The 23387-nt window shown below is 39.6% G+C and overlaps 1 protein-coding gene across 1 annotated transcript in view; it reads left to right on the forward strand.

The window, feature by feature from the left end:
- The first annotated feature begins 614 nt into the window (after positions 1 to 614).
- Positions 615 to 23387, forward strand: part of SEMA6D (semaphorin 6D) — a 639731-nt gene continuing 616958 nt past the window's right edge. Inside the window, exon 1 of the mRNA XM_053594672.1 lies at positions 615 to 861. The gene's annotated coding sequence lies outside the window, so the exon portion shown is untranslated. The remainder of the gene's footprint in view (positions 862 to 23387) is intronic.

The following is a 23387-nucleotide window of genomic DNA, read 5'->3' on the forward strand; positions in this document are numbered from 1 at the left end:
CATGAAACTACCAAGGGACCACTGTAGGGAGCCTTTGGAAAGGAAGCTCTGTCTGCAGAAACTGGCAAAAGTAAATACAAGAATATTTTTATAAAAATCACATATAAAGAAGAGGGCTAAGTAGAAAATGACATGTTTGGTTTGGACTGGACTAAAAAAGATGCTCTGGAACTTTGCTGGGCTTTCTGCATATGGAGAAAACTGGGCTGACAGTCTAACTCCAGGGCCAATGAATACCTGCTAGATAATTACTCTGACACCTGGGAACACATGTCCTTAATATTAAAGGTGGCGTCTGGCTTATTAAAAAATATATCCTTGTATGTAGTATACAACACGCCTAAACAATCGCAGTAACAAAATCAAAGCGGGGTGCTGCGCACCCAGTGGGGTGGGGAAGGTGGGCGAGGACCCGGCACCTGCCCGCTGCTTGCTGACCTCGGGTTTTCAGAGCGGGGTTGGGGGGCTCCCGGCAGGGGAAGTTCAGAGCCAGGGAGCGGCAGAAGCACGTGGGCTGAGGGGGGTGGGAGGACGCAGACCGAGGAGTAACCGGTGGAAGTGTCAAGGAGGAAGGAGTGGAGGGCTGCCGGGGTGACAGGGTGTGGTCTGCGGGGGAGCTGGCGGACTGAGAGGAGGGCTGAGAGACCCACCAGGATCCGGGAGGCAGACGGGAACCTGGCTGCGTTGCTCAGTGCGGTGACAGCCAGAAGCGCGGCGCGGGGCCCGGTGGCAAGGGGAGTTTCCCGTCCTCGCTAAGTGGAGCTCCTGCACGGAGCTGCGCCAGCGCCTTCTGCCTGGGCCCGCGGTGCCAGACACCTGCCGAGTCCGAAGCCGGAGTGCGGCTGAGCCGTCAGCGCCCAAGTAAGTCTCGCCTTTTCTGTCCATTTCTGCTCCTCCGCCTCTGCCTCTTTATCTGCGGAGCGAGGAGCTGCCCACCGGGGCTGCGCGCTGAGCGCACCAGGGCGCTCCGGCGGCGTCCAGGGATGCTCCAGCCTCCCGGCGCGCCCCGGCGGCACGGGGACCGGCCCTGAGGCCCTGCCGCCCAGTTCCTGTGCCCAGCGCGGGCCGAGGCGGGGGCAGAGTTGTTAGCATTGATGGCACTCGTCTTTCGTGTCTTGTCCGATCCCAGAGCCATGCCAGGCCGGGGGGTGGGGGTGAGGGGCTGGGGGAGGCGGAAGCCACTTTATGGATCCTGGCCCCACCTCTTGCCCCCACCCCAGATCTTTCGGGATTTCCAAATGCCCCGGACACGGCGCAAGTGAGCGCCAAACCCTTCACTGGGCCAGTTGGATCCGGGTGGGCGGCCGGCTGGACCTCCACGCCGTCCCCTTCTTCTGATTTTTTATCTTTTTTAAGATACAGAATCTTTAACTGGTGGGTGCTGAGAGAAAGGGCTGACTCGGTGTCTGAGTGAAGGGAACGACCTACCTTCTTCTTTTTCGTGGGTTTGAAGGGAAAAGTGTGGGGGCACCAGGCGCCCCGAAGCCCAGAGCGTCCCGCGCTAGGTCTGGATGGCTCGCGCGCGGCCGGCGAGCTGGCGTTCGCTGGGTGGGTCCCTTGTCTGGCTCATTGTTCGCGGTGACTGTTCCTGGGGCTGGGCTCAGCAACAGAGACACTGCTTGAAGGGTTGTAAATAAAAGTGACGACTTGGAGGAGTGAAGGTCAAGGCCTCCGGGGGCGGAGGGAGGGGAGGGGAATGGATTACGCATTTTGGAAACGGACTTTAGCTCTGAGGGCAATAATAGTGGACGGCGAAACCGCTTCTGAGTGGAAAACTTGGATCTGACTCTCAATTCACCGACACAGCCTAGTGAATTAAACCCTCAGTAACAGAACCCAGCATTTCCCCCATTGAAATTTTTTTCGGAGTAAAGAAGATGGAGTTTTAAGTGTTATTGGCAATTGGCTGCTTTCTCTTGCTAGCACCTGTTTCCCTTAAAGGTTCCTGGGTGGAGTTTATTTTTTCACGCCCTCCCTCCTTTTATATGTGTATTCATAACATCTGTGCCTTCAACGGTTCAAATTGCTTGGTTCTGGGCGAAGAATCCATTTTTTGAAAGCAAAGTGTAATTTCCACTCTACAAATGGCCAAGCGCTGGTGTAGACGTCCCTTGCGCGCACACACCCCCTCACCCTAGCCGTGTGCTGACAGTCACAGAGACAGACGCGCACCCAGAGGCGGAGGGAGCCTGCTATCCCCAGTTAAAGATGCCAGAAACATCCCTGCGTGGAGTATCCTTCCTTTTGTTGGATGGTAGATACTCTTACTGGATTCTTTTCCATTCTTTAAATTTCAGTGTTGTCATTTATCACCTGCTCGTGGCGCCTAGTCCTTAGCCCACTACAAAGGGGGATGCATTTTGCTGAGAAAGATTCTCCTTACTTTCCTAAGGTCCTTGGTAGTAGTCAAAATAAGCTCTTGACAAGTCATATTTTTTAAAGATTATTATTTTATATAAGAATTTGGGTATGTATAAATGTATATATACATACAAGTTTAGAATTTAATATACAAATCTACAATATTTGTATTTATCTATATATGTATATATGAATATGTATTTGTAACTAGCAATAAATCCTAGCGATTACCTACCACATCCAACTTCCCTGGTTATATTTTACTTTGACTGCCTGATACACCTGCTAAGTGTATCAGACTGCTGAAGGCTGGAGTTCCAGTCCCCAGGAGAAATATGTAATATGAACACCTCTCTCTGACCACAGTCTAATTGCCCAAGGAAAAACTAAGCAGTGGGAGTATTGTTTAGGATATGGAGAGCTGTGTGACTTATTCTAAGGAGGGAAGAGGGAGTTAGGGAGCTGAAAATAAAAATGGAAACCTGAGTAGGCATCTGAACCATACTCACAATTCCACAAATAAGCAGAGAATACTGTGTTCTCTCTCTCTCCTTCATCTCTTTGTGTCTAGACCTTTAATACTTTTCATAGCAGCACTTGTACCTCTTGTTTGCATTTTCAGCTTTAAAAACACTTTTGTATTTTTAGCCTGTTATGTTATGTTTTTGATACCAATAGTGCCCATTGGATGCACTGGATCAGCTTTCAATTGTTCTTTTTGTCTATGGCTTTGCATACCTTATCCAACTTAGTGTGGGACCACAAACATAAGGAATCAACCAGGTTCTAATGAAGATTAAGGCATGAAAATTATCCACAGCTATGCAAACTGTATACTCATTTGACCACCTTCCCACATGACCAATTTTAGCTAGTAACTTGTTCATCTTCTCAAGTCTCCAGACTCCAAATTCCACCCCTATTGATTACTGCACTAAATCTTTGATTGTGCAAGGAACAGAACTTAATTATTTTGGTCTCATTTATCAGTCAGCAGAATTCAGTATTGCCAAGATAATTATATCATGGAAATATACATGACTTTAAAGTATGTTGGAAAAGTCTTTTTAAACTTGTTTCTTCATAAAGGAAAAAAAAAAAGTCCTTGTGAAGCCATAATTTCACGGCTGTGAGGGCCCCTGGCCATTTGTGTTTATTGAGTTTACTTTTCCACAAGAAGAATGAAGCATTGTTTTGTTGTTTAGGAGCTGAAGGAAGATGGAAAGGGAGAAGAGAAAATGAAGCACTTGTAAATGTTATTTTCTGTATTTGGAGAAAATATATTTTCAAGTAAACAGTGATTATTTTCTTAAATATTAATTAAGGGATCTTGAGGAGAAAGAATTTTCAGAATAGAAATCCTAGCTGTTTCCATATATTCATAAAAGGTTGGTGTACATAGACACATGTAGTTTTGAATCAATCTCAGGATGTTTTTGTCTTTCTACAGAATTATGAAATGTTATTCAATTATTGTTATTAAAACATTTTAATCTCATCGAAACCTATATTTCAATGTACTATCTTTTTGCAAGTGGTTTAATTGTAATAGCCTGTTTGTTGAGATTAAAAAGAACATCATTGATGTCATGGTGTGCTTTGCATTTTAAAATAGTAGCTAATGAATCACAAACATTCATTACTCCACAACCACTTGCTGAAATTTCTCAGGACCCCCAAATAGAGAATTATTTGTACTATATACTGTCACTCATGCCCTTGCTGAGTTTAGATGGATCCCATTTTCTTTTTCAAAAGTAATTGCCTTTTAAATTAATACTCTGTTGGATCTGAGCCTTTTATTATTTTTCTTCTGTCATAAATTTATGTGGCTATATCTTCAGTATGGTCTGGTTAGAGAACTGACTGTTAAAGACGTGGGAATTAGTGGGAGGAGGGGGTGAAAAGAGAAGAACCACTTCTAGTAAGCCTGCAGAGAGTCAGGACATGACACAGGAAAAGAAGGACAGGTTTCAATGAGGGAATTCTTTTTTGATGGTAACAAGTCCAACTTGTGTAGCACCCAGTAAACGTTTGGGGAATTCAGGAACTGAGTTCATATATCATAAGTCAAAGTGATAGAGTGTCATGGTGCCTTTTCTTTGTTACATTTGAATGGTGGCTTTTATTCTATTCACTTTTCTTAATAATAAGTATTGAAAACTACCCACCGTTTGTTTTCTTATGCTGTTTCTTTTGGAGAGAAGGGGTTGCTCTTCTATTTATGTAAAAATGAAAGTTGCGGATGTTTATTTTGGGACCATTTTTGTTTTAAAAGCTTTGTTTCTTCTATGAGGTTTGTTTACTAAATGGTGTTTACTACAGAAGATGATGTTTGACACTCAATTTTCATAACTGGATGCAACCAGAAACACATTAGTTAAGTGATTCAAATAAATCAATTTAAATACTAAAGTCTTCTCTCATAAGTTAATACGGAGAAAAACCATTGAAGTAGATTTTTATTTTTCCTCTTAATGGGAAGATTAACTTGATTGAGTAATAAAAAATGTAAACATCTATGAAATGAAGATATAAGACAATGCAGATTGTTAATATAGTATACTTACAATTTATTGCTTTTTTCCCAATAAATTTTTTAAATTTAAATTTAAATATTTAAAATAAATATTTTAATCTCAGAAGGAATGTGATTACTTAACTGACCACATTTTACCTTTTTCTTTGGGCGTGTGAAAGCTCAGAGCTAATTGGAGATCTAATTCGTTAATCATATAACACCCTGTAGGATATATACGTGTGCTATATTTCCAAATGACCTTCTCTTGGTCTGCATACGTGTACATTCTTTTTTATTAGGATGTCTCATTCTGTTTTGTTTCTGTTTCTAAATTGTGGAAGGAGACAGACCCATCAATGTTGATATGAGGAAGTGTTAGTAATACAGCCAAGTCTGCCAATAGTTATTGAGATCTAATACTGCAAGTGCTGGGGGGATGTTAGACAAATTGAGACAGACTTCTGAGCTAAAGATACTTAAATTCTGGCTGCATAGAAAAGTCATAAACACATAACAAATGAACTGATAATGAGCCGGCATACACAAACATCTGTTGCATTGAAATGCGAGCCCAAACCCTGTGTATCACCGTCCCAGTTCAGTTTGGGGAGTGAGTGTCTCTACCATCAGTTTTCTCTCTCCTGTGTGGTTTATGAACATGTTTCTGCAGATTTTTTTATCGTACTGAAACTGACCTTCGAACCTGAATGTACAATTTGGCATGCCAGTGAGAGTATTGATTTCCCCAGCCTGAATTTTTATTTTTTGGTCCTTTTGAGCAGTGCCAGATGACATGCTACTTTGAAGAAAAACATTGTTATGGCACCAGCCAACCAGTAAGGCAAAGTAGCCCAAATCGTTTAATTATCTGTGTACAGTAAAATATAAGTAGTTTGAAGATATGAGGGTGAGAATAAACGTTGGAAAAATTATTGTGATTCCATGGTAGCGGAAACTCCCACATCTATCTGTCTCTTTTCTTCTGTTCTTCTCGTTCTTACTTCTGTCTCTTCCTCGCTCATTGACTTTCTGCCTGCTGCCCTGGTGGACCTGATGGACAGGTGTGTCAATTCCCAAGACAAGCTAACCCTGCTGGGCTGGCAGCTTTTCATATTTCTGGCTATATAAATACAGTATTTGTTCTAAGTACTGCACTTAAACACAGTAGTTAAGTTTAAGTGCCTACTGGTTATTTCCCTTTGTACTTGAATCAACAACCATTTTCAGCTTTTAGAAGGGACCACCCACAAAACTGTTCTTTTGACTGGAGAAAAACTCTGGGAGAACAAAAAAAAAAAAAAAAAAAAGAGGCAAAAACTGGAAGAAAAATAGAAGTAAATTATTGACCCAGGATGACATGTTTATGGCTAACGTCACAAACTCTGAATTAAACTTCCAGATATAACCAGCCACCTCTAGACATAAATCTAATTCTCATCTTCTCTGTCATCCACATAGACGTGACTTTTTTTTTCAGACATCTTGATGACTGTTAATGTTAAAATAATTTAAAGTCTAAGATGCAGATATGCAGTCTGAAAGTGAAACAGTCATCTAGCAGACGGATGGTAAATATACCCATCCTTTAAACCTGGCCTTTTAAAAAGCACGTTGGATACAATGAAAATCAGTGTGTTAGTACTGTGTTCCCATTATGATATAAATAGTGCATAAAACTTAAAAATTTTCATCAAATTAATGTTTCTCTGACATACAAATTAACTACTGACATCTAAGGTGCAGGCCATGTGATGATTCTTAATTGGCACGTGAACCTCAGAGGATTATTTATAGATTACATTGCCACAAAGTGCTGGTGTAACTTCGCGTTGTGCAGCTCAATTCACATTGATGTTTGAGCTTTGATTCTCTTCACTTTTTCACATCCCTTTTGATCTTTAAAGCTTCTCAGAAATAGGCTAGCTAAGGTGCTAAATATATAATTAATAACGTTTGGACAGAGAATTTGTCTTCAAATTATCCCTGAGGGATTTGGAGACCAGTTAACGTTCCCTCACCAGCTTGTTCAGGTAGAAACATTCTTGGGGCTGTGAATTTAAACACAAAGGTTTGGTGGTATCTTTTTCCATCTAGAGCACATAAGATAAATGTTCACACAGGAAAAGCATGGAAGAAACTTAAACATTTATCAAGTGAATTAATTTTTAAGAATAGCTTCTTCTAAAGATCTAAGCGGAAATCCTATTTTATTCTGTAATGGCAATTGAGGTTTCTTTGATCCCATCTTTCCATGACAGCGTGTGTATGAGGAATGCAATAAGAGAATTATAACGTATCTACATGTTGTTAGTTCCAAATCTGGCCTTTCCTTTTTTTATTCCATGTCTGTGTAAAGATAGAATGACCCAATAAAAAATGAAAACATGAGGGAGAATGGGCGGAGGGAGGGTGATTGGTGGGATTACACTTATGGTGCATCTTACAAGGGTACGTGTGAAACTTAGTAAATGTAGAATATAAATGTCTTAACACAATAACTAAGAAAATGCCAGGAAGGCTATGTTAACCAGTGTGACGAAAATGTGTCAAACGGTCTATAAAACCAGTGTATGGTGCCCCATGATCGCATTAATGTACACAGCTATGGTTTAATAATAAAAAAATAAAACATGAGTCCATTTATTCTGCACGTTTTGTCCATTTTATATTTTGTACATCTCATGAAGCAATCAAAAGATATGTAAGTTTAAATTCCTGTCTACAAAAATCAAACTTATTATAGAACTTCATTGACCTTTTACATGTTTTCTTCATGTTGTACATTCAGCTTGGCATGTCCAGCTTTCCCCACAAAATTGGTCAAATGGCTACCTTTCCTTAAAGATTTGTGGAAAAGACACTTTGTTTTGGAAGGAACAGCTGCAGTTGGATTTAAACTTGACACTCTTTTGGTATGAGAGTGTGTGTGTGTGTGTGTGTGTGTGTGTGTTATAGTCATACTGAAAATAGGAAAAATGTTTAGAAAATCTAAACAATTCTACACAAATAGAGTACTTATTATAATGATTACTGTCATTCTGAAGCTAAGGCGTCAAACTAAATGTTGGATGCAAGCGACATGGAGAAGTGAGTACTTCCCTTGTTTTTAACACTTTGACTAGCGGGTGAATCATTTGTTCCTATGCTTGTTGCCTTTCACTGACAGATGCCTTCACTAGTGAGGAGACCGGGGTATGAGTACTCTCTAGGAAACTAGATTTCTCACTAATGACGGTTTATAAGGAACTTTGTCCCTTCATTGAGGAAAACTCACATAATTTTTCATAATAAACATTGGATGTGGACTTACTATGTGCCAGCTATTGAAATAAGAAATGAGCATCAAAAAGAAATTCAAAGGTCCCTGCCTGCAGGTATTTAGAATAAGATGAGGAATTAAGATACCAAATAAATGTGGTAAATAAAACCGTAAAGATCAGGATGCGAGATTTGGGGGGCTATGAGGAAGGGTATGTATCTCAATATGGGTTGGGGCAGGTGTCAGGGGAAAGCTCACTGGGAGAGGTGAAGCTAAAAAGGCAGGTGTAAGTTTAGTGAATGAAAAAGCAATGGAGTAGTCTCTGACATAAAGGTGCTGGAGAGAAGACAGGAAAGTGAGGCCTGCATGGGAATCCAAACATCCAAAAGAAAGTATCACGCGGTAGACTAAAGGTTACTATTCCACTGTGGGCTAGAGATAAAGACTGGGAGATTTAATCCAGATTAAATCTAGCTCTCTTATACTCTGCCTGCACCCACGCAACTGAAGATATCTAAGGAAAATTACACAACCACAGTATTTTACATTTATTAATCTTACATGGGTTCTTAAAGTTGCCGGGTCATCTTACTGTGCTTCCCGATCCCATTCCCTGTCCTAGAAGACTATCGGGAACACGTCCTCCTCTTCCCCTTAAACACTCAGTACCTTCACCCTCACTCTCAATTGAAGGCCTTGCACCCTATTCACTGATAAAATTGAAGCCACGAGAAAAGCTCTTTCATGGACGCCCATTGCACATGTATAATCCACCTTCTCACGCAAGGTTCTTTCACACAGCACTGACAGAATTTCAACAGTAACAATGTAGAAATGTGTGAATGCTGTTTATCGATGAATAAGACTATTTGCTTAGACCTAGAACTTCCGTTTTCTAGTTGCTTAGCCTTGGGAAATAATCAAGTTTTAAATGGAAGATTTATGGAAAGGAAGTTACCTAGAACAATGCAAAATTAGAAACACCACACTGACCCAAAGACAGTAAAAAACAATGGTAAGCATCACTTAAAATCCTTGTTTCCCAAAGAATAAATATCAACAAGTTAAGATGATATTATATAAAAAGAAAACTGAGTCACAACTGCATATAATGCATATAAAGACAATTTTGTGCAGAGGCACAAAAATGAGCAGAAAAATGATCCATGTTAAAAAAGTTGCTCTAGGGCGGCGCCTGTGGCTCAGTCGGTAAGGCGCTGGCCCCATATACCAAGGGTGGCAGATTCAAACCCGGCCCCGGCCAAACTGCAACCAAAAAATAGCCGGGCCTTGTGGCGGGCGCCTGTAGTCCCAGCTACTTCGGAGGCTGAGGCAAGAGAATCGCTTAAGTCCAGGAGTTGGAGGTTGCTGTGAGCTGTGTGAGGCCATGGCACTCTACCGAGGGCAATAAAGTAAGACTCTGTCTCTACAAAAAAAAAAAAAAAAGTTGCTCTATTTGAATTTGAGCTGGAAGGTGTTCTTTATAGTAGATCTTTTGTAAATATGTTCAGCTTAAAAGAGAAAACCTGATGGGAAACCTGGAGACAGAGAAAATGGGAATAAAAACAACTTGACTCTGTAGGGGTTCCCCTTGCCTACCACATCCAGCCCACAGACCAGGCCAGTAATAAGTGCTGCAAAATATGTCATGAATCTATTTAATTTTCACCATCTCCAGTGCTGTCTTTCTATTCTAAGATGCCATCCTGTCTGGCCTGGGTTTTTGCCTTGCTTTCCATCAGGTTCTTCCCATTGTTGCTCTTGCAGAAATAATGATCCAACAGGCCATGTTGCACAGTACGTGTATGAGTCCCAGCATTGCCCCTTAGTAGATGTGAGAGTGAGACAGGTTATTTGCATTTTCCCATTAATACAGTTGAGGATATTAGTATATGTCTTGTAAGGTCACTGTTGAGTGTCACTAATCCAAAACCATGAGATACAAAATAATCTAACATCTGAAACTTTTTGAGTGAAGAAATAATAGTCAAAGGAAATGCTCATTGTTGGAGCATTTCAGATTTTGGATGTTCAAATCAGGGATGATGAAAAGGGAAGTATACTGCATATTTTCCAAAATTAAAAAAAAAAAAAAAACAGTAAGAAATTGGAAACACTTCTGGCCAGGAATTTCAGATAAGGGATGCTGAACCTGTATCTAGAATAAAGAAAGTACTTTTATGTATTAGCTATTTTTCAAGACCTAAATTAGACTATATTTCTCTCTGTTTAAAATCATTTAATGACTTTTCATTACAATTTAAATGGAACCCTTATGATCACATATGCCAACTTCAACTCTTGCCATTCTCTGGGTCCTCAAAAACAAAAACAAAAACAAGTCCTGTTCTGTCACAGGGCCTTTGCATATGCTTTTCCCATTGCCTGAGACAGTCCTCCCTGACTCTCCATAGCTTCCTTCTGTCCTTCATGTCTCAGGTTTTGATTCCTCCTCTGAAAGCCTTTTCCTGACTTCTGTTCATCTATAAGACACCTTCTCTCTCCATTCACTCTTTATAACTTACTGGTTCCCTAAAAGACTTTGCCACAATTTGAGCTTTTTTTGTTTGTTTTGGTTAACTCTTCCTCCTATTCCTGCAATTTGATCACTAGAATTTAATTCTTTGAAATAAGAAATACAGATTACAATGTCTATTGTGATTACACTTGTTTCTCTTAATACCTAACAGATAGCCTAGTGTGTCTTAGATAAATAAGTATTGGATGGATGGATGGGTGGGTGGGTATGGATGGATGGGTGGATGCATTAATGGATGGGTGGATGGATGGCAGAGATTCTAACTATTATAATTGTGGAATTGGATTTTTAGAAGGGCTAATTTAATATCTGCAAGGTCTATATGTCACTAAGGAGATACAGAATGTTAAGTTATTAACGCTCATTATCACTTTAGCTGTAATACATGGTGCCTTAAAATGCTTGTCAAAACACAGGTGCATTTTGAAAGAGGTAGAGATGGATTGGAGGACTCTAGGCTTGAAGATTCTCCAGGCCGGGGCAGACCCATGTGCAGATGCAGTATTAGGGGTAGAGGTGGGCTGGGACTAAAGTGGGAAATATTGGGATGTTGTTAGTCCAAGTATTCAAGAGGAAATATCAGACCACCCTTTCTCAAAGAACCAGGTTAAAATACTAATGAGGAAACTTCCATAACATTTTGCTTATTAGATTTATGTTGAATAGGGCTTTGTATACATGTAAACAATGCTAAAGCAAGTGAATGAAAGATTTTTAAGATTAAACGAAATAGTTTATGTCACGAATTGAAAACAAAACTTTTTCTTTGAATCAGCTGGTTTTTAAAGACAGGCAGTCAAACCTGAGCAGGGGTGTTATGTGAGTGTGTCATCACAGACCAACTTTGGTTTTTGTTTTTTTCAGAGAGGAAGACACTTTATGTGGAAAAGGATGTTTTTGCACATTGCTTTTGATCATAAAATGGTAAAGTCACAGAGGTTTGTGTAAAGTGATGTTCCCTTTGTCTTACCAGGAGGTGGCACTACAGCTCATCAAAATCACTAGTGCATTCTGTAGGGACCCACTGGTGCCAGCGTTTTATCAGAATAGCAGGATCTGCCCACCCAGTTGTCTACCAAGTTACCTAAGGGAAATCTGATGAAAAGAAATGAATTATTCCCAGTGTCTATTTCTCCTCTAAACTAATGTTCCTCACATGAACTAGAGACTTCTTTAATATTCTGGAAACAAATGTCGTTCTTACTTTCCGTTGAGTGTTGAATGAGGACAGTGGAAAAGAAAAAGAGCAGAGTGAAAAAGGAAAGATGGACACAGAGGAACCTGAAGAGTGAAACCAGTGTTTCCAATCACAGCGAGCTGCGTGGAGCCCCCCATGCATGTGTTCTCTCACCCTTCTGACTTGGTGGGCGTCGTTGTCCTGCCCCGCCCCTTTACTAGCTCTCTCTGCCAGAGCTGTGATAATTGGAACAAAAACTATAATCTGGTGTTCTCTTAACACACCATCCCAGCTCTTTGGTACATATAATTTTTATCTCTTCTGATAATGTTATAAAACAAACATTAATACTAAAATTTTACAGGTGAGGAAAATCAAAATTGGAAAGGATGCCTGATTTGCAGTTATGATTGTGGATTTGACCATAGACTTCCCAGATTTCAAAACCACACCCTTATTCTTTTCATGATGCATTCCTTTCCACTGGAGACTTTCCTAATGTCCTTTCACCTCTGACCTTGACCCTGAGCTACTTAGGCACCCCTCCTCTGGGCCCCAAAGCATGTGCTGCTCACTCTGGATGAACACTCATCCGTCACGTGGCACAGTGTGGCCAGCTTTGAGGGTGGACAGGATGTTTTGTTTTTAGAACAGGTCGTAAGAGTCCTACCAACTGAATGGATGAACAAGAGAAAAAGTTCACGTACAGATGGGGCTCCAGGGTGGGTGAGGGTGTGGGTGAAAAGGCTGCAGAGAAAGGCAAGGACTACTGGGCCACCTGCCTTGACCCACTGCCATCGGCCGTCACAGGCTCCACAGCAACTTGACAGTACACAGGAAAGTCTCCACCTTTTTTTAAAGAGAGGGAACAGGGCTAACTACTCAAGAAGGAGGAGAAATTCATTGAGCACAGCCCACTCATTGTAGCTCCTCTGGGATTGGAGGTAAGGAACTGGTTTCTGAGGAGCTATATGTCCTCTGTCCTCCAGGTGGCAGTATGGCCCAGCTGTCAGAGACCAGCTCAGTTCTTGGACATTAATGCTGCCAGACTCAGACCTGTTCTCAGGGCGTTTAGTGTACTGGGAATGATTAATGGTGCTGCCCACTCACTGCACCCAGAGGGTAATTGAGCCTGCAATATTTTGGAGGCTGCAGAGAGGCTTTCTGAGCTGCCGTTTGATAGAAGGGTCTACGACATTTTGGACATTTTATACCTTGGGAGATGTCTTGGAGGACTTCTTGTGCCCGAAAGCAATCTTTGGCAGAGCTCTTTAAAGGGGGAAAAAAGACACCTGCTCTAAAATAGAGAGAAATTGAAAAGCGTTTTTTGTTTGTTTTTTTCTTCAGATACTTAGTTTGCTATGTACTCTATATTCTTTTTCCTTCCTTGGTTCTGAAATGATATTTCTTTCCACCTGACTTAAAGCCAATCCTCTGGAAGGTAGCTTATGTTAATTGACTGAGTATTTTGAAAGAGTGCAGGCAGAGCTATGTAAAATACCTTAATTCAAATAAGCTGTAAGTAAGCCCTTTCATATTGTAAGCTGAGGTATTTAAAAGGAGGATGATTGGAAATTTCTGAAGTTCCGCATAATTCACAAGAATGTGAAACATGGCAGAATGAACAACTGGCACAAGGCTACAGCTCCAGCTCCGTTTATTCTAAATATACACATAATATCAATTAGAGAAGACAACTAACAAAAGATCTTCAGCTTGTTGGGTTGGGTTTGTGTGACTGCTTCTTTTCATTTGGATTTTTAGTAACTGGGAAATATGCCAGATTCGAAACGCTGGAAAATGGTGTCTTGAATAAGATACACTAGTAGATGCCGAGAAAACAAAATCACTTAGGAATTCAGCAAACCTTTTCTTCATTTATGTAGCTAGATGGAGAATCTGAACCCTATCTCTCTGTAGTTTGGATTTGTAGCTTCCTCAGTCGTTTGTTTAACATTACTTTGTTACTTTCCAGAACAGTTGGTCTTCCCTAAGCCGTTGGGATTTTACTTTCCTTCACAGAAGATTCTTTCATGGTAGCCTATGATGATCCAAAGTTGTGCTCTTTAAGGGAGGTTATCTTCTACATGTTCAGAGAGCCAAACTTAACTGGTTCTCCTATGTGCTGGCACTTTTAAGTATCTGCAGGCAGTGAACTTGGTCTCTTTCCATCTTTGGAATAGAGTGGAAAGTCTGAAGAACAATTAGGATGACCCCTCAAATTGTATTTTTAGATTAGGTTGCAGGTGTCTCACAGAGTGTTCTATGCGGATCTATCTTTGCTTAGTTAAATTTATCTCAAAGATTGAATTCACGGTAGTTTTTTTTGTTTTTGTTTTTGTTTTTGTGATGAAGATCTAGGCATGGATTAAAAGTAGGGAGTGAGGGATCAGTTGAGATAGATCCACAGTAGTCTCTGACGTAACTATACCAATGGCAAAATTAGAGGAAAAAAACTTCTCAGGGTAGCCTAAAGTCCTGTTTGATGGTCTGTGACTCACTGAAGGGCTTTTTCCAGCCTGCCAATTTCTATTTCATTGGCTGCTTTGAACAATTTATCACAATGTCTTGATTTGATCCTTTGATATAGAACTCTGTATTTCTGTTCTCTCCTTAATTATTATGCTGTTCATATATGAACATTATGTAGTGTTCTAAGTATTATTATTATTTATATTTTTTGCCTTTTGATAATTTTTTTTTAAAAAAGAGATTACATTCTTGTTGATATTTAACTCCTAATTGCCAAGGAATAATTTTTGGATATTTTAAAATCATTTCCTTGTAGAGTTAAAAGGTTAACTGTCCTAGAAAAGAATAGTGTTGGCTCTACCTGAAACAGAAAGCCCAATGATCAGCTTTACTTTTCATAGCTTAATTTCTTGACATCTTTACTTTAGAACAATAATAGCCTTAAAAGTCAGGTATTGTTTGGGAAAAGAACTATCTAAATATGTTAGTCCTGAGTGACAAATCAAGAAGACTGGTGAAACAGAGGAGAGAATTTTATTGCATTGTAAGGGGAAAGCAAACTCCAGATAAAACAAAGGAAAGGAAAGCCCACTGTTTTCACCCTAAGGAATTGTGGCAGACAAAACAGTTATGGAATGAGGGAGCCAGGTGGTGAGTTATAAAGATGTTGACCTACTTTCTTTGAGGTCAAGATCAGAAAAAGTCTGTGTATATGGAAAGTGGGGTTGAATAGGGATGTTAGTTACATGTTTCCCAGAAAATCTGTAGGGAGACAGTAGGGTTTTAGAAGCTAGAACATGACCCACACGAGAGGAGAGCATGGTGGTGATAGTCTGCTTGGCTAATGAAGCCCCAAAGAGGGATCCAGAAGTCACACCCAGTGAGGCATTTAGATAATTTTGGACAGCAAGTGGACCAGTGAAGATTTAAGGACCTAATGGAGAAGCTGTTTGCCACGAATGGAGACTTAATAACTTGGAGAAACGACTGTGTCTATGGACACCGGTGAAGGGCACCAGCAGGTGTCCTTCCAAAAGACCACAGGGAACACATTTTAGTCATGACCTATAGATCTTCCATTTAGTAGGCCTGGATGACATGTTTGCACCATGCCGTACTTGTTAAGTATTTTGAGTCTTACTCAGTTATTCACAGAGGGAGTAGACTAGTTCTCCTCCTCTATGTCAGGGACCTTAGAGCATTCCAAGTTCCCTGGCATGGGTTGGAGCTACTTTTCATTTATTTTCATGAGCCCATAGTCAGCAGGGAATTATCTTAGAGAAAAAGGAAGAAATCAGAAAGACTAAGCATTACCATAAATAGTCTATATTCTCCAGAAAAATGAAGATATAAATGGCCCTAGTAAGAACTTAACTTTGACAGACTCAATATTCAAATCTCAGGGGACTAAAATAGAAAAATATTAAAATATTATGAAGTATTAAGGCTAAGTGGAGTGGGAAATTTAAAGAAGAGTGAAGTCAGAAAGAAATGATACATTCTTTTCACACCTCACAATAGGATGAGTAAATCTATGCCTCCCTCATACCAAGGGAGAACTTCAAAGGTGACTATAATGATATTCAGCAATGAGGTGTGAAGCACTTTTTCTAGGAAGAGTTCAAGAACTTAATTGTCAAGCTGCATACAATGACAGCTCTGATGGCCATTGCAGAAAAAGAGTTCCATAATTACTTTCAAGGGTAGACCAGAAGGGTGTAGGTGCCTCACTTCCCCCTTGAGGGTGACTGTAATGATACTCACCAGTGAGGTATGTAGCAGTTCTTCTAGGAGGAGTCTGTGAACTTGTCTGACCACGTATGTGGAATCTAAAACAGTTGATTTCATAGAAGCTGAGAGTATCATGGTGGTTACCAGGGGCTGGGCTTGGGAGTTTCGGGAAGATGTTGGTGAAAGGATACAAAATTTAAATTAGATAGGAGGATTAAGCCCAAGGGATTATTGTACAACATGGTGACTGTAAATATCAATATATAAAAATGACAACTAAGTGAAGTAATGTATGTTGGTTGGCTTGATTTGGCCATTCTGCAACCCATATATGTTCTACAATGTTATGTTGTATATAATATAGACAATTTTATCTGCCAATTAAAAAAACTGAATTTTAAAAATTAAAATGTGTATTTCATTGTGTCTAAGATCATGTTATTCCCCGAAGAGAGTGCTCTAAGACAGCAGAATAGGTGAGAACAGTAACACCTTGGCCTCTTCTTCATCTTTGCTCATTCTGCTTAGAAGGGCTCCTGTGTTGGACAACTCCTGAGTGAATCTTTAATATGGAAGGACGAAGCAGGGACCTGGGTTCACATTTGCAATTGGATGAGAAGACTTCTTTTTCTTTTGTTTCGTGAGAACAAGGAGAGTTAATAAAGCCAGGATTCAAACTTCACGTTTTCTAAATCCAGAGCCCAGAATTTCGATTCTACTTCATTGGCGCCAATATTTTTGATAAACTGTTGGTAGCAAAGGGTAACAAAAATATGGTGACAGGAGAGTGTGCAGCAGTATGTCATTGGTTTTGGGCTTCTCTGAAACAACTAAACGAAGATATTTCAAAGGGTCCAGTTTGGAGTCCCTTCCTGGGAATCGACTTTCTTTAAGTGCATCATTCTGAGGCCTAAACAGGAGAAAGGATGATGTGGACTGGTTTCCTTTCCGTCTTTCCCCTGCTGGTTTTGTCTCTGTATGTGAGCATCTATGCCAGGTAATTAGACCGTTAGGTCATTGGAAGTCCAATTTTTTATTTGTTTTTGTCTCTTTATTTCTAATTTTTCCATAAAAAATATTTGAGGAGGCAAATCAGTTAGGATAGTTAAATGGGCCTGTTGGCTAATGAAGAGGTTTATATTAAGGTGGGAAAGAAAGTTGACAACATACGGTTTCTGCTGCTATCATTACTGCTCGTGAATTACACCACCTGGAGAACTCAGTGATTTCCGTGAATTATCAGTGTCTTTCCGGCGAAGTGTTTTGGTAAGTGGTCTGGATGGGCAAAGCCAGGAAGTGATGAGCAAGGCAAAGCTACCGGACAGCTCCATGCCCAAGAATGCACGTATGTGTGCGTCTCCCTCCAAAAGGGCAGAGAAAACAGACACTCCTGTTTTGTTTGGAATATGGACACGTGTCCATGTGTGGATACGTGTGATATTTTAGGGATGCCCTCTAGCAAATGATGCAGTGTCGCTGTGAAAATCTGACTACAAAAGAGAGAGAAATTAATTGATGTCGTCTGTCTTGACCTGTGCTCAATTCTACCCTGATGAAACACTCCTCAAACCCTTGTTTTCCATAAGAATGAGAATTGGTATTTTTTTCTTCTCTCATGCCTTCTCAGAAGCAACGTGTAATGTGTTACTTGTTTAAGGTAAACATTTTACATTGTATGTCAAAGCAGTATCCTGAACCCCATAAATGCATCGATGTACAAAGTTATGATTTAATAAAAAATAATTTTTAAAAAAGATGTATTCTAGAGTATTGTGTGTGAGCTAAGATGCCTCAAAAATTGATGTTGTCTAAGTTCATACTGTATTCCTAGCACTGTGCTGCGTTAGCTAGTTCCATACATTCATTCATTTAGTTTTTGTTACGGAAGTTAACATTATGAACACTAATTGATGGATAAAAAAATGGAGTCTTTGAGAAGTGCGGGAGCATGTCCAACCTTCAGCTGAGGCCAGCCTCTGCAACTGTACTGTTCAAGGCCTGTCCCCATGCACCTGTACCTAGGTTGTGGGGGACAGCAGTTATATTTGTGAGAAGTGTTAAAGACAGTAAAGGGCTAGGAAACAAAGGACAATCAACCAGATAAACAAATCCAAGGGGTAGTTGTTGGAAAGGAAGTTGTCAACCCTTCTCTGGTTGGAGATTTACATGTTATAACATTCATGTTATCTATTAAAAACACAGTGTTGACAAAAAAAGCATAAAAAAAGCCTGGAGTAAATTCAGAGTCTTACTTTTAATTTGTAATTCTGAATATTTTAGTCGGGGTTAACTACTGTTAGCTCTTTTATTCCAGGGAATGTTTAAAATAAAGAATAATTAAGTATGCACCATTCTAAACAGCTCCAAATATCTGGAGTAAAGTCATTAAAAGTTTCAACCTAGTAGTAGGATAAAATTGTACATACAGTTTTGTCATTTCATGAGTGCTGACATTTTGAGGTTGAGTTAAAAAAGCATAGCAGTTTTTATTTTATTTTCTTTGAAACTTTATATGCATAGGTCTTACACATTTATAAGTACCAAAGAACGGCATTTGCTAACATTAACTTAGAATGCTGCCCCAATATTTCCTTGTTTCTACCGTTAACGAAATAATTCTTGAATTTTGTTTTGCAAAAATGTTACCAGAATTGGGTGGCGCCTGTGGCTCAAAGGAGTAGGGCGCCGGTCCATATGCTGGAGGTAGTGGGTTCAAACCCAGCCCTGGCCAAAAACTGACCCCCCCCCAAAAAAAAATATATATATAATCAGAACCATATGATAACTTAATGATTCCCAATTTCACCAGGCTGTGAGGTTTATCTGAGTGTACTTACAGGGAGAGGGTGGAGGCATGGAGGGCCAGAGGAGCCCATGTGAGCTGTTTGGGGGTAGTCTGTGTTTTTAGAACTCTGAGAAAGTGTCTTTTGCCTTGTCTTGTCTATTTAGTGGAAAGCTTGTGTGATTTGCATGTTGGAAGATTCCGTCTTTGTAATTTACTTCCAAATATAATTTGTTTCTCCATGATGCTGCTTTGTTTGTGGAGAACAATACTTACACAAATGTTTCACAAAGTAAAATGAGCTATCACTGTACTCTACAAAGAGAATTTCAAAATAAAAACTATTAAGGATGAATGGCATGCATTAAAGAAATCTCGACCATATGTCTGAATGGGCCTGCTGTACCAAGCTCCTTTATGAAATTCATAGGCAGTAGTTTAGGAGGAAAAGAAAGTGATAATGCTTTCAAGCCATAAAAGAACATAGAAATGTAGTAGGTATAAGAGATACATTAATAATCTTTCTTGTGACCCCTATTTCTGTCTTTTATATTGAATTATCTATTCTGAATCATATCAGAAGAATTGTTTTAATAATACAGACATTATTCAATCTCAACAGAAGTTTGCAATATCATTTCCTGGAGTAGGTGATTTGGAGGGTGGGAGAACTTGTAATCTCATGACACTACGAGGAGAACGAAATGAGGCTGAACTGCAGGAAGTTCTGTAACCAAACAATTTCTAAGATACAGACTCTGTCTCCACCATGGTTCATTAAATATGTCTCAGACGGTTCCCACCAATGATATTGAGCGTCTCATTTTAGCGGAAATGGTATAAGAAAGGTTTATGTAATCAGATTGTCTCTAAGTTCTTTTCAAAGAGAACGTGGACTCTTGTTTTTTTCAACATCATGTTCTGGGTCTGCCTATTGGAACAGACTCAGGTAATAATACCTTTTGCTATTAAAATTATGAGGGCTCAGAAAGGGGAACCCCAAAGCCTGGCACGTTGATGTGCTGAAAAGTCTTAGAAGCTGCTTCAGAACCAAGGCACTCTAGCAATGTCTCCCCCGGAATCCTCACCTCAACCGGGGGAGGAGCTCTATTTGGAATTTCCTTGTCTTACTAAGAAGACTCCTTTAAAAAAAAACGCAAATTTCTTAAGACATTCTCCTCAAAGAACCAGGAAAGAGTAATCACTGGGGAAGACAAATTTTTCTTCTAGTCTTGAGGGTACCTCTGAGGGATTGCTTGGAAGATTTTATCTGGGTAATAACTTTGACAGCACACTCAAATTATGTTGATCCAAAAAAAAAAAAAAAAAGTAAAAAAAGAACCTGGTTGAGTTTTCCTCTTACGTGGGTATATATTCGACCGTCTATTGGCTTCATATTAGAATTGAGTACATTGGATTCTTGTTTCTTCATTCTTGTGATACTTTACTAAGAAGAATGCTTTCCAACTCTGTTTGGGATCAGGGGAAGGAGGAAGCAGGGAGGGGGAAGGAGGGTGGGGGGTGGGTGTGCTCCAACTCAGTGGACACAATGTTAGGGCATATGGCACACATCTTAGGGGTGAGTCACAGTTATAAGAATGGCTTTACTTAACAAATTCAAACAATGTAAACTAATTCATTGTACCCTCAATTAACCTGAAATAATAAAAAAAGAATATACTTACTATGTTTTGAATTTCTTTCGAAAATAATTTAATTAATGACCTTTAAAAATTTTCACAGCACATCTAAGATCCTCTCATAGCACACCAGTTGAAAATCCCTGCTGTAGATGGTCTCTCCGAGTGATTTGTGAAGAGCTTTCACTTTGGCTAGAAGCGAGGGATATTAACTTATCTTAATATAAGATAAGATATTCTTTAATCGTTAAAGCCAAAGTCAGTGCAAAATTTAACTCATTGTGGTGCCGTGTTTTCCAAATACAATACCAATGGAGACGCGATAATTTTCCTCTATGAAGTATAGAACAATTCTCTCAGAAAATAAATAAAAATGCCAGTTCTTTCACTGTGGACCATTTAACTTGTGTGAAAGATTATTAAGGAGGTACTGCTCAACATATGGCCAGAGATAATTATTTATGATAAAATTAGTTGACAGATTTGGCCACTTATTTTATAGCACGTCAGATTTTACTACGTTTTTTTCGTTTTGATTCACCAGCATGCCATTCAGTAGACTTCATGCAGAGGGGCTGGGCATTGGGATTGGGCCTTTTCCCAGAGTTGGATCACAGAATGATATAATACAGAGATCATCTGGGTAGAAATCCCTACCCCATTAGTGATGCTTTTGGTTGCTTTGAGAGAGGTTTATGTTGGAGAATGGTTAAACTCCTTGGAGTGTAGGGCAATGTGGAATTTTTGAGGTGAAGAGATTTGAACATGAAGAAGATAGTACATGGGCTTGGAGATGAAGGAGAAAGGTTATCACAGTACAGGTTTATGAAGCACCCACTATGTTTTAGATATTGTGTCTGCACGTGGAAGAAGAGAAAGCCGTAAAGGGGAAGATGGGGGAGCATGGAAGGGGCATTTACCTGATGATAGTTTCCCCAATTCCCTTGCAAAGCTTCCTGCCTCTGTCATGATGAGTCACACCTTTAGAAGTAGTTTGCTCATTCCTGGCGTGTATTATAAAACCAGTTTCTGGATTACAAATGCCCTGTATGTTTTGTAGAAAGTATGCTACTAAGGAAAAACAATGAGAGATATATTGTCCCCTCCGTTCAGCCATTTATGCTTCTTGGAGTTTTCTGTGATCAAGACAGTGGCCATATATGTGCCTCTATATATACATATTTCTCTCAAAGGCATGACTACCCTTAGGTAGCCCAGCACGTAACTTATTGTCGTGACATAGTTGTGGCTGACGAAGAGTTTTTGAATGAATGAGTGAGTTAAGAGTACATTAATGAATAATGAATCTCTAGATTAAACCCAGAGTTTTTGTGAGCAGAGGCAAAAGCATATTTGTTGAGGATCTTTTATTTATTTTTATTTTTATTTAAGACTCTGTCTCACTTTATCACGCTAGGTAGAGTGCTGTAGCGTCACAGCTCACAGCAACCTCCAACTCCTGGACTTAGGCAATCCTCTTGCCTCAGCCTCCCAAGTAGCTGGGACTACAGATACCTGCCAGAGCACCTGGCTATTTTTTTGCTGCAGTTTAGCTGGGGCCGGGTTTGAACCCCCCATATATTGGGCCGGCGCCTTACCCACTGAGCCACGGGCGCTGCTCTATTGATGATCTTTTCACAGACACATTAATATGACTCTGCCAAGTATTGAAATGTATAAAATAGTAAAATAGTACATCATAAAATGATTATTATTGAAGAGACAGTGAGATTTTGGTAAAAAATAATGTGTATATTATTTGCTGGTGGTATTATCAGTTGATAAACCTTTTAACAGGGCTAGCTGTAGCAAAAGCCACAGATACAGTCGTATCCATTGCATTATACATTTTTCTGCTCTTCTGGGAACATTTGAACAAACTAAACATGAAAAATTCTTGTTGCAATCAATATTAATAGCAAAAAGTTAGAGATAAGTTAAAAATTCAGTAGAATAATGATTTTATAGATTATGGTGTATCAACCTAGTTTAATACTATGAAACCATTATAATAACAACTACACAGAAACATTGGTATGTTTATGGCACAGTATAAATGAAGATAATTAAATATAAAATACTATGATAAGATTATTGCAACAATGTAAGTATAGTGTTATGTGTACGTAATATGCATAAATCAAAATGGTAGTTGGATACATAATTTTTGCTTTTGGACATTTATTCATCTTATATGGCCCTTCAGTACGCTTCTAAAATTATCCTATTTTAAGGTCATAAATGGAGTCATGTAAACACAGTGTGCCTGTTCTTCTGACAATTCAGTGTCTTTAAAGAGCCTTAGACTCATTGGTTTCTCTCAATATTCCTTTACTGAAATTTTGGAATACATAGCTATTCAAGTTATATGTTATATTCATTCACTATATACATACACATACATACATACATATATATTAGTGACTTCAGGCCATATGCCTTTTCGGTTGTTTTTAAAAAAATAAACCATCCATATGCATTCATTTTCTTATTTTTTTTTTTAATTTACCCAAAGTCAATATACACTAAAAAAAAAGCAAAGGCCACGTGTACGTGTATTCTGGTGAATCTGTTGGCAGTACAATATAATGACCAGCAGGTTGGACCTATTAATTTTACAAATGGAGAACCCTGTGAGGCAAGGAGACAAAGTGATTGGACAGGGTAACAGTGCCCGTTAGTGGCAGAGCCAGGATTAAAGTTTATAAGTTCTGAGTGAGTTCAGAACTCTTCCATCCACCCCTTACCCAGAATGCTTTTCCCATTATCCAGAAATGAGCTGTCAGCTTCCTTCCAGCTTCATAACCAAAGACTTTTCTGTACCTACAGAGTCACATCTGCACTGCATTCCCAGGACTAAGGAAAACAGGAGTTTCCATCGCCAGCAATTTCTGTGTGATGCTGT

This window comes from Nycticebus coucang, chromosome 6, assembly GCF_027406575.1.
Source record: "Nycticebus coucang isolate mNycCou1 chromosome 6, mNycCou1.pri, whole genome shotgun sequence".
NCBI classification, from domain to species: domain Eukaryota; kingdom Metazoa; phylum Chordata; class Mammalia; order Primates; family Lorisidae; genus Nycticebus; species Nycticebus coucang.